General features: G+C 43.5%; 1 protein-coding gene across 8 annotated transcripts in view; it reads right to left on the reverse strand.

Annotated features, from left to right (window-relative positions):
• Positions 1-12,933, reverse strand: part of LOC140485619 (chondroitin sulfate N-acetylgalactosaminyltransferase 1-like) — a 312,994-nt gene that overhangs the window by 208,840 nt on the left and 91,221 nt on the right. For 3 of the 8 annotated variants that reach the window (XR_011962394.1, XM_072583949.1, XM_072583946.1), the window contains exon 1: positions 9,495-9,650. The exons of 3 other annotated variants lie outside the window; for them this stretch is intronic. The gene's annotated coding sequence lies outside the window, so the exon portion shown is untranslated. Of the gene's footprint in view, positions 1-9,182; positions 9,280-9,494; positions 9,651-12,933 lie in introns of those variants that run through there. 2 more of the 8 variants (XM_072583948.1, XM_072583952.1) reach the window with 2 other exon arrangements.

A 12,933-nucleotide genomic window follows, 5' to 3' on the forward strand; every position in this document is an offset into this window, starting at 1 on the left:
GAAATGACACTGCTGACCTCAGCCCCACATCAAGGAAGGTCCACGGTCAGAACTGCAAAGTCTACAGCCAGCTTTAGAGCAACACAAAATCTCAGATACCCAGTTAAAAGAAGCATTACTGTTGGTGCTGTCTGTTTGCTTCTCTGTGCACGTGGGTGGAACTGTTACACGATGTCAAAAATAATCATTAAGTAAACCATGCACAGAGACCCCACTTCATTTACATTTGTGCACTGGATAGTTCACCTCCAACAGCATGTCAACAGGATTCTATGTTTTTACATATTGGAGATTAAAATTAGCCCATTTTATGAGACTGAAATGGGAACATTAATAAGCAATACAGCCCATGACCAACTTGCAAGGACCATTGATAAATTGATCAAGAGCGATCTTTATACATCACCATTTTAACAATGATAGGGCTCCTATATGTCATTTCCAAAATACAAACAAACGCATGAAATGATATTGCTGATGGTGAATGGCCTGAAGTCCACTCTTCCTGCATGTTTTACCCAGGTGCTTTTAGCTCCTTTGGATGCTCCTCAGACACAGAAGTTCAAATGAACAAAGAAATCAAGTCTGCACTCTGACTCGCCCCAGTAACAAGTTTTGGGCCTACAAATTGCATCAAGGTCCCAGGATTTACTCAATTCCATTTGTACCAAAATTTAACAAAGATATTTAGGCTTGTTTCCACATCAGAAGGCTGATGGGGACTGACGTACATGTTTTCTACAGATAAATTTGCTGCAACATTTAAAAAAAGCATCAAGACAAGGTGTGGTGCCTAACGTATCTAACAGTGGGCTGTGGTCTTGTGTCAGTAAGTCTCAGCGCTGCTCAATTCTGCTGCACCCCTTCCATTTATGAATGAAGTCAAAAATTACAAAATACCAGGTTATAGCCCAACAGATTTATTTGAAACCGCAAGCTTTTATGAATGAAACAGTGGGTATCCTCATTACTGAAGTCAATCCAGGTGAATGAGATTGGTCACACTTTGGTCAACTACACATTGGTTGGTCTCAGAATGGGTAATACAAAAATGCAAAAAAACCCCCTGATATTATTAAGTTTTTAAAATACTGCCAAACTGCAGAAAGCTGTCTACCTACAACATGCAATTGTCCCACCATCCACACTTCTGTCAAGGTTAAAGTTATGTAGGGAGTTACAAATATTATCACGCTTCCAATAGCATGCAATTCTTCAACTGAACACAGGGACAGATGGAATGGGAGATCTTTATACTCACTGATCACAGTGATGACATCAGGAGCCTGCTTCTGAAAGCTATACTGACATACTGATGATCTGACATAACAAAGCTTCCCCTAGCCCTTGTGTTAAAAAGGAAATTAATGGAAACTGTTTTTATGATGTTTGCAAGATTGTTTTAACTTGTGAAATATTTCTCACTATTATGATTTCCTTCTGTCCATTTCACTGGACGTTCAAGATGCTGCACTGATACAATGTTTAGCCCACTTCATACTCAAGCAGTTTGCAACTTCTCGGATGATAGAAAGAAGATTTGATGGACCTTGTTTCTTTTTCCACTGACAGCAACTCTTCTATTCAGCTGTAATCAAAGGTAACCTTTTATGTGGATAGCACCTGTCACAATGGTCCAATGAAATACTTTTGTGGAAACCACACCTGTCGACAAAGCCAATTTGCTCATTTTCATCAATGAATAAAGAGATCAATATCCATGTTATGATTCGGAGATGCCGGCGTTGGACTGGGGTGTACAAAGTTAAAAATCACACAACACCAGGTTATAGTCCAACAGGTTTAATTGGAAGCACACTAGCTTTCAGAGCGACGCTCCTTCATCAGGTGATTGTGGAGGGTTCAATCGTAACACAGAATTTATAGCAAAAATTTACAGTGTGATGTAACTGAAATTATACATTGAAGAATTGATTGTCTGTTAAACCTTTCATCTGTTAGAATACAGTAATAGTTTCACTTCTTTCATGTGTAAATCACAAAACCCTTTTTTTAAAGTTGCATTCTCGGGTTAGCTGTTAACAATGGTGATAGCTAGACAATATGTTGAAGGTGTTAGCCCCCTGTGTTCTCTGTCTATGACCTGATGTTTAGATTGATTCCAATCTAAAAAGTGAGATAACAAGAGTTTTACAAACTTCGAACAATTCTTCCGTTGCCTCCGCCTCCGAGCTTACTTTCACAATCAGGACTCCCGCCCACCTTCCGAGGACCCCTTCGCCCACCTCCAACACACTCCATCCACCTGGACACCCCGCACTGGCCTATTACCTGCCCTCGACCTCTTCATTTCCAACTGTCGCCGGGACATTAACCGCCTCAACCTGTCATCCCCCCTCCCCCACTCCAACCTCTCACCTTCACAACGCGCAGCCCTCCAATCCCTCTGTTCCAATCCCAACCTCACCATCCATCAAGCCAGCGGTTAAAGGGGGCGCAGTGGGAGTCTGGCGCACTGACCACTACACCGCTGAAGCCAAACATCAACTCGAGGACACCTCTTCCTGCTGCCCCCTCGACCATGACCCCAAACCCCATCACCAAACCATCATCTCCCAGACCATACAGAACCTCATCACCTCAGGAGATCTCCCACCCACAGCTTCCAACCTCATAGTCCGGGAACCCTGCACTGCCCGGTTCTACCTCCTTCCCAAGATCCACAAGCCTGATCACCCTGGCCGACCCATTGTCTCAGCATGCTCCTGCCCCACTGAACTCATCTCTACCTACCTCGACACTGTTCTATCCCCCCTAGTCCAGGAACTCCCCACATACATTCGAGACACCACCCACGCCCTCCACCTCCTCCAAGACTTCCGTTTCCCCGGCCCCCAATGCCTCATCTTCACCATGGATATCCAATCCCTCTACACCTCCATCCGCCATGACCAGGGCCTCCAAACCCTCCGTTCTTTTCCTCTCCAGACGTCCCCAACAGTACCCTTCCACCGACACTCTCATTCATTTGGCCGAACTGGTCCTCACTCTTAACAATTTCTCCTTTGAATCCTCCCACTTCCTCCAGACCAAAGGGGTAGCCATGGGCTCACGTATGGGCCCCAGCTATGCCTGTCTCTTTGTTGGCTACGTAGAGCAGTTGATCTTCCGAAATTACACCGGCACCACTCCCCACCTCTTCCTCTGCTACATTGATGACTGCATTGGCGCCACCTCATGCTCCCGCGAAGAGGTTGAGCAATTCATCAACTTCACCAACACATTCCACCCTGACCTTCAATTTACCTGGACCATCTCTGACACCTCTCTCCCCTTCCTGGACCTCTCCATCTCCATTAATGATGACCGACTTGACACTGACATTTTTTACAAACCCACCGACTCCCACAGCTACCTGGATTACACCTCTTCCCACCCTACCTCTTGCAAAAATGCCATCCCGTATTCCCAATTCCTCCGCCTTCGCCGCATCTGCTCCCAGGAGGACCAGTTCTACCACAGAACACACCAGATGGCCTCCTTCTTTAGAGACCGCAATTTCCCTTCCCATGTGGTTAAAGATGCCCTCCAACGCATCTCGTCTACATCCCGCACCTCCGCCCTCAGACCCCTCCAACCGTAACAAGGACAGAACGCCCATGGTGCTCACCTTCCACCCTACCAACCTTCGCATAAACCAAATCATCTGCCGACATTTCCGCCACCTTCAAAAAGACCCCACCACCAGGGATATATTTCCCTCCCCACCCCTTTCCGCAAAGACCGTTCCCTCCATGACTACCTAGTCAGGTCCACGCCCCCCTGTAACCTACCCTCCCATCCTGGCACTTTCCCCTGCCACCGCAGGAACTGTAAAACCTGTGCCCACACCTCCTCCCTCACCTCTATCCAAGGCCCTAAAGGAGCCTTCCACATCCATCAAAGTTTTACTTGCACATCCACTAATATCATTTATTGTATCCGTTGCTCCCGATGCGGTCTCCTCTACAGTGGGGAGACTGGGCGCCTCCTAGCAGAGCGCTTTAGGGACCATTTCTGGGACACCTGCAAACAATCAACCACACCGCTCTGTGGCCCAACATTTCAACTCCCCCTCCCACTCTGCCGAGGACATGGAGGTCCTGGGCCTCCTTCACCGCCGCTCCCTCACCACCAGACGCCTGGAGGAAGAACGCCTCATCTTCCGCCTCAGAACACTTCAACCCCAGGGCATCAATGTGGACTTCAACAGTTTCCTCATTTCCCCTTCCCCCACCTCACCCTAGTTCTAAACTTCCAGCTCAGCACTGTCCCCATGACGTGTCCGGACTTGTCCTACCTGCCTTTCTCCTTTTCCACCTATCCACTCCACCCTCTCATCCCTGACCCCTCCCCCTCCTCTCATCCCCTCCCCCACTCACCCATTGTACTCTATGCTACTTTCTCCCCACCCCCACCCTCCTCTAGCTTATCTCTCCACGCTTCAGGCTCACTGCCTTTATTCCTGATGAAGGGCTTTTGCCCGAAGCGTCGATTTCGAAGCTCCTTGGATGCTGCCTGAACTGCTGTGCTCTTCCAGCACCACTAATCCAGAATCTGGTTTCCAGCATCTGCAGTCATTGTTTTTACCTTCAACATATTGTCTAGCTATCACCATTGTTAACAGCTAACCTGAGAATGCAACTTTAAATAAAGGGTTTTGTGATTTACACATGAAAGAAGTGAAACTATTACTGTATTCTAACAGATGAAAAGCTTAACAGACAATCAATTCTTCAATGTATAATTTCAGTTACATCACACTGCAAATTTTTGCTATAAATTTTATGTTACAATCGAGTCCTCCACAATCACCTGATGAAGGAGCGTCGCTCCGAAAGCTAGTGTGCTTCCAATTAAACCTGTTGGACTATAACCTGGTGTTGTGTGATTTTTAACAATATCCATGTCATTTGTTTTTAGTCTTTTTTTAGATTAGATTACTTACAGTGTGGAAACAGGCCCTTCGGCCCAACAAGTCCACACCGCCCCGCCGAAGCGCAACCCACCCATACATCTACCCCTTACCTAACGCTACGGACAATTTAACATGGCCAATTCACCTGACCTGCACATCTTTGGACTGTGGGAGGAAACCGGAGCACCCGGAGGAAACCCACGCAGACACGGGGAGAATGTGCAAACTCCACACAATCAGTCGCCTGAGGCAGGAATTGAACCCGGGTCTCTGGCGCTGTGAGGCAGCAGTGCTAACCACTGTGCCACCGTGCCGCCCACTTAATGGGTAGGACAACTCTACTACTCAGCTTTAAATCGTTGGAACTGAATAGGCATATAAAACCTTGGCTTAATGTCTCACTGAATGAATGATGCTTCAACAGTGCAGCACACACTTTAAAGTGTTGGCTTAGAATAGAGTTAATGGAGTGGGGTTTGTGCCCACAAACCTCGGACTCAAACCACGAACATGACCAACCAAACCAAACTGACATCCAGGCAACAATAGTCCTTCCAATAACTCACCACTGCAGAGAAGGGCCATGGGTTTGATCCACATTGTTAAAAGATTGAGGGAAGAGAGAGAGATACCTAAAGATACAGTGAAGGAAGTAATGTAAAAATACACCAAATGTTTTGCGTAAAATCGCAATCATGACATCAAGCTATCTCAGCGAACCAGAAGGCGGCCGAATGGAGACACAAATAAAAATTGAAAGAACTGCACATGCTGTAAATCAGAAACAAAAACAGAAATTGCTTGTGAGGAAGGGTCACTTAACCCAAGACATTAATTATGACTTCCCTCCACAGATGCTGCCAGACCTGCTGAGCTTTTCCAGCAACTCCTGTTTCTTTTGTTGTTGAATAGATACATATATCAATAAGAATTTCTTCACTTGTGAGATGTATATTTGGGAAAACTCTTCATAGAATCCCTACAGTGCAGAAAGAGGCCTTCAGCTCATCGAGTCTGCATCTGCTCTACCCCCATTGTCCTGCATTTACCATGGCTAATCCACCAAACTTGCACACCCCAGATACTGCAGAGCAATTTAATCTGCACATCTCTGTGACTGTGGGAGGAAACGAGAGCACCCAGCAGAAACCCACACAAACAAGCAGAATGTGCAAACTCCACACAGTCACCCGAAACTGGAATCAAACTTAGATTCCTGGTAGTGTGAGACAGCAATGTTAACCACTAAGCCAACGTGCCAAATTCGTTGAAGACAAATAATATCTTGGGAAAAGCAGACATTTTTATTCTGGATAAATGGATTAAAACAGGCTGATTGAAATGTCCTTATGTGAAACGATCTCGGCCACAGGAGCTGGATAATGTTTGAGAGGGATGTATCTCCCAAGAGAAACTGCCCATGTGAGTACCAAACTGATCTGCTTATTGGAAATGTGTTTCACATGCTAACAGGACAGAACTTTGCTTCTGTAGCTACTCATTTGGAAAAATAAGCAAGAAGACAATCTTTTCTTGGAACATTAAGCAGGATGTTAGTGAATAAGACAAGCAGAACAGGGAAAGTGTCAAGTTATTTGGAAAATGGCAAAAAGTAAATATTTGGTGACCACGAAAGTCTAAAGTTGAAGTTTAAATTACAGATAGTAAGTTTACAGATCATTATTACGAGTACTGAAAATTGTGCCCCTTAGTGGTTTTTTGAATAAGCGCAACAAACATTATTCTCTGATCTGATACCCAAATGGCATCTGTTAATTTGATAAAACTCCTATGTGTTTTAAGATTGGGGTGGAGAGGGAGGAGATCTGCAAGGATTTGTGCTCCTGATCACTAGCTAGCAATCCCTGCTGATAAATGCACAGCTTCAGTAGTAAGTGAAGAACAAGGTAATGCTTTGCTTTGTTTTCCGAGGCCAAACAGTTTGCTGACAATTCTTGCAGAACGTTACAGAGACATTGCAGTGAGATTCAATTAAAAATAGGTAAATTCCTGTTTCCACAAATCATTCATAACATGGATTGAGAAGACCACAAATCTAAATACTTCATGCAGTTGTGATCCTTCTGCACTAGCACATGGAAACACATCAGCTATAATCTAAGAGAGCAGGGTAACAGGATCAAAGGCTGAATGGCTTCTGTTTTTCCATTGGTCCTGGTCCAGATGAAAGAGAAGCAATGGGTTTATTTACAACCTCGCTTTATAATTTAATTATAAAGTAACTGCCTGTGGTGATGCATTTAATGAATAGAGCCGAAGTATAGTCTTAAAGTGAAGTAGGGTCAAAGGATGGAGGATAATTGAGACTAGATGCATCAACATTATTCAGTCGCCATTATAAAACCACACATTATTTTTTGATATTTGAATTTCTGTTATAAATTCCCATAGATTTGTATACATTTATATTGAAAACTTTTATATAAACACATCACGCTGTAATCACGCTACTGTGGCAAGTTTCCACAGCCAATTACTATGATAAGTGTAAACAGAAAAATAATGTGTATAGATGAGAACAAATGCATGGAAGTAAAGGATGTTCCAATCAAATTCTTGTTGATTCAACACAGAGCAGAACTGCTCTGGAGGATGGTGACCATAATGCTAGAGTAGTCAATGCACTGGGTCACTTTGTGCAGTTCTGTGCATGCAGGTTATTGAAAGGTTTAGTGTTGTTTAGAATGGTCTCAATTTCACCGAGAAAGCACTCAACGCTGTCTAAATATGAGGTAGTCCATAAATTATTATTGTAATTAATTTACTGAAAACAAAGGTATTGTTTTAGTTGATTACATCTTTGACTGGTCTCACTCAGTTTCAGTAACTCAATGCACTTCTACAGGCTATTTGCAACTTGGAAATCAATGGGCTGCAAGCTCTGCAAAAGAAACTATTGCAGGACTAGTGACAAACAGGACTTAAATCCTAGCTAATGACCAGACCATGTATTTATTGTTGATATAAAACGTTGGCCATATGCAAACCTCTGAATGAAGTTGTGATGTCACACAGCAGTTCCATGGCATCTAATCCAATTTTATAGAATTCTTCTCTCATGTGATGTGGGCATGACTGCCAAGGCCAGCATTTGTTCTTCATCTCTAATTCCTCTTGAACTGAGTGTGTTGCTAAGTCATTTCACCAGGCAGTCAAATAACAACCATATTGGTGTAGGTCTGCCAGTTAACGCAAGCCACACACCATAACAAAGGTGTGGGAAGTAAATAAACCAGATAATTCTTCATCACAATCAATAGCTTTAGGGTCACCATTGAGACTGTTGCCAGGGTTGGTGGATTTGAGCTACAGTGAGAGGTTAAATAGGCTGGGGCTGTTTTCCCCGGAGCATCGGAAGCTAAGGGGTGACCTTATAGTGGTTTATAAAATCATGAGGGCCATGGGTAGGATGAATAGACAGGGGGGGGGCGGGGGGCGGGGTTGGAGTCCAGAACCATAGGTTTAGGGTGTGAAGGGAAAGGTACAAAAGGGACCTAATAGAATGAACTGCCAAAGGAAGTGGTGGAGGCTGGTACAACATTTAAAAGGCTGGATGGGTATATGAACCAAGTGCTGGCAAATGGGATGAGTTTGGGTTAGGATATCTGGTCAGTATGGAAGAGTTGGACCGAAGAGTCTGTTTCCATACAGTACATCTGTATGACTCTATCGTCCATTCCATATTGACTAACTGCCCCAGTGGGATCTGAACCTGCATCACTCATGGATTTAGTTTAAGGCTGTGGATTACTAATCCAGTGAATAAAGTGTTCAAACATACTCCCTCCCAGCATACCTGGGACAAGGAGACAGCAAGCAACTATAGAACATCACGAAATCCATCCCCAGAGATGAAGATTCACTCTCAATATCACTAGAATAAATTGATGCAGGGGATTTATGATATTGTAGTTGCATATGATTTTAAAACAGAAGCACTCAGCCGTGAGTCCTACCCCACTTAAGTGCTCAGTTCGATATGCAAGCACCTGATTATCTTCCATTAACATCTACAGAACTTCCTTTTTTTAACTCGGCAGATCTACAGATACCACCATATAGGGATAGAGGCTGCTACCGTTTAAAATAAAAACCTCTAGTAAAATCGGAAAGTTGCGAGGTCTCCAAGACTGTGGTCAAGAACCTGATCTCTAACTACTGAAATTAGACTCTGTGAGTTGGACAAACAACATTCACAGCGAAACAGACAGCAAATGGAGCCTTATTAATGAAGCTTCCTTACTGTGAAACACTGTACGACACATACACAGGGTGGGATATGGTCCTGTTAATCACTTTCCCCCTTGCAAACACTCCGACATGCAACGACAATCGATCAGCAACAATCATGATCCTGTGGCTTACCAAAGCTAAAAAAAAATGCTGAAGAGAAACAAGGGAAATGACTAGGAAATGTCTCAAGCCACTGACGTTCTTACTTAACAATAGTCTATGAATTATTTGTTTAAAAAAATTCCACTGCAGTCCTGAAATCATTTTGTAGTTTGCAATATTTCATGCAAAAATAAATTTAAAATCACAACACTGCCCTTACCTCACTGAACAGTTACTCCAAAATAAAACCCCGTGTGAATCTTGTAAACATTGAACAAAGCCCCCCTCCTGTGCTATGGGTAAGAGGCTATGAACCAGCGTCTGGTGGAATATTGGAGGAAGCCTCTGGAGTCGATGCTGTTTGGGTGTTTCTTAATACAAGAGGCAGCGTAATGACAGCCCGTTGCTAGTTTCGTCAGTATTTCGCCACGCCCCCCACACTGCTCCAGTTCATCCTTTTCAGCAGTTTATCTGACCGCTTCTACAATACTATTTCGCCTTGAACATCTCCCTCCAAATCCTACGCCCGCCCCATGCACCCCACCTCCGCGACTCCAAAACCACATCAATGAGAGGGGCCGCTTTACTGCAAGTGTCACTCGTTCCGCAGTTTACAAAACCGTGACTCGTTTTCCATCTCTTTTTTTTTGTAAAAGAACATCTTCAAAGTGTCAACTGGTGAGCAAGGGAGCGGATGTCAAGTGAGAGATAAAAAGAAACGAACAATGTAGGGTTGACAGTCACTAACTTAATCCATCCTTGCCACACACTCTCTCTCGCCCATAACACTGTGAAAGGGGGCAATTGCTCTATACTGAACAATGCTTCTGTCCCTACCAAACCAAAAAGTTAATGACTGTGTACTTTGATGGCAACTTAAAGATTTCAGGTTGACCAAGTGATCACAGGCTGCAACTGATCTTAATAGATCAATAGTGCTCACAGTTCAAGTGTTCTCGACAATCACACCGACTTGGCAGCAGATTGATTGCTAACCTACTTTACTCATTAACGAAGGAGACGATTAAGCATTCTTTGTCTTGGTTCATACAACATTTCGTAATTTGCTGACTCATTTTCAGCGAAAAAGCATCAGGTTTTTCAGGAGTGGGGTAGTTGAGGGTACAGGTTTGATGGGCTGAAGAGCTTCTTCCTTACTGTCTGATTGTAAGATGGGGGTTGGGGAGGGGTGGATGAGAGAAAACATTGGGTTTAGGAGCTGGAAAGGAGTGAAATGGTATGAAGTGAGGGAGGCAAGATTCACGTGAGACCAAAAGAGAAAATGCTGGAAAATCTCAGCATCTGTAAGGAGAGAAAAGAGCTGACATTTCAAGTCTAACTGACCCTTTGTCAGAGCTGTTTGGAGAAAATGGGATCAGTTGAAGGAGTTGAAGATTAACGTGAGAAAGGGAATTGAGGCATGGAACATTCCAAAGTACAGCCCAGGGTGGGATGGGGAATGAAATCAGCAGGGACAGGTTTTCCCATGGAAGGACAATCAAAGTAGAGTTGGTGTAGACCATTAGACCATACAGCACAAATACTGAAGTAAACTGATTTTTCCAAGCAGGTTATTTACAGCAGGATGCAGGTGTGGTCAAGATTTAGTACCTTGCTTTGAAAAGAAATTGTTGCATTTTTATAGCACCTTTCTCAACCACCAGCCGTCTCAAAGTCCTTTTGAAGTGTAGAAAATGCTATGATGTGGATTTGTCACTCAAGGTCAGTGGTGACTAGACAGGGAAAAACGCGATGATGCAAAAATAGAAATCGCTGGAGAAACTCGCCAGGTCTGGCAGCATCTGTGGAGAGAAAGCAGAGTTAGCATTTCAGGTCCAGTGACCCTTCTTCTTAGATGTTCTTCCTGGCTGTTGTTATGTATTCATCATGAGGGGAAAGCACAAGATGCCTATTAAAAGCGGGTAGCTCTACGGTGAATCACCTGGGGGTGTTTTATAATACTATTGGTACTACATAAATGCACATTGTTGTCAACAAGGAAGCACTATCTGTGACAGGACCATTGATGCGATTACATAAATGGGCCTTGTTGTTGAAAGGGAACATTATATGGGCTAGAACCAGGCACACCCATGAGCATGCATATCCTGTGCTTGAGGTAGTATCAATGAATAAGCAGAATACATCATTTTACACAGTTGGGCATATATGGTAAATGTTGCTCTGAGATTCAGAACAGCTACTCTTGACTCACCATGTAAATAAAACAGTTATATCTGTGCACTTCCCTTTCTTTCTTGAAGCAAAAAATATTTATTCTGGCATGAATAAGGTCTCTACCCAGAAGTGAGGCCACAGAGACAAAGTTCTGGCAGATTAAACCTACGCTGCTGGGCGGGTAACCCACTTTATATTGGCAGTAAAACTATTCCAGGATAGGTTCACTCAGAAAAGGGAGGGCCCAGCTCCTACTGCCTTGAAGATAGGATTGCGTTCAAGAGTAAGCTGTGTTCTGGGTGCAATGATAATTATTAAACTTTCTGGCACTTTCGCCACAGGTTCATACTGGCTGCTGTGTTTCCCTATTTAACAACATGGCGACAATTCAGAAATAATGAACTGGCAGTGATGCAGTTTCTAGAAGGATCCTGAGAGTGCCAAAGGCATGACATAAATGCAACTTTTCTCCCCCTTATGGTCACAACTGCACAGAAGCATGCTCTCACTTGACCTTCGAACTGCTATCACAGGATTGGATATTGACCTCACTCATGTAAATGCTCAAAACTGATTGTCCAATTCTCCATATCGCTTGAGATAGAGATAGACAAATGGAGATTGCTCAACTTTTGTTGTTAAAGGCAACCGCATTTCCTTTACATGTAATGTTGGAGGAGAAAAATGCTAAATATAAATCATATCTTAACACAATCCTAAAAAAAACTTTAGAATAGTTCACGTCTCACATATACTGAAAGATATTCTGCTTTAGCATTCCCCCCCCATTTGGTCTGGTCACTGTTTATTTGCTGTTGCAAGAGAAATGTCTTTTTATTATTCCATTTATTGAGATCTATGAGAATCAATTAATTACAGCCAAGAGAACGTTGGCAGGTGACCCACTCCGAGTTCCCTGCTAATAATGCCCTTGAGCAGCAGGATATGCCGGAGTGCCATGCCAGCAAGAATTCAACATTTCATTTTAATCATCAACAAACATGGAGCCTCTGTTCAATGCCATTTTAGTTTGTTAAATGAAGATCAGCAATGAGTGGAGTGACAGACTCCAGGGTTGAACCACTGTATCACCGTTCCATAATGGCTGATGTGGCATTACCCTAAAAATGATCTAATTCTGTATTCAGTACACAAACACTAGTGATATTTTAATGGTGTCTTCAGAGATTTCTCCAAGCCTGGTTCTCCTCTAGAAATGACTATAGCAGTTTACAATTGCAGTGAGGGAGACATAGGCAGGAATAAGAATTGTCTGGATGTTGCAAAAACTTAGCACACGTTATGCTAGTTATTACCTGACCTCTTATTGAACTGAGTGATCCAAAATTCTTTTTGGTATTTTTGGTCCCAGCTTCAAACTGCTGTATGAATACTGGTTGGCAGCAAAGAGAGAGAGACATTGTTCTAGTTCATTAGAGGTTAGAGTGAGTCCAGGAGAGTTTCTGAACTTGTGCAGAATA

Source organism: Chiloscyllium punctatum, chromosome 14, assembly GCF_047496795.1.
Source record: "Chiloscyllium punctatum isolate Juve2018m chromosome 14, sChiPun1.3, whole genome shotgun sequence".
Lineage (NCBI taxonomy): Eukaryota > Metazoa > Chordata > Chondrichthyes > Orectolobiformes > Hemiscylliidae > Chiloscyllium > Chiloscyllium punctatum.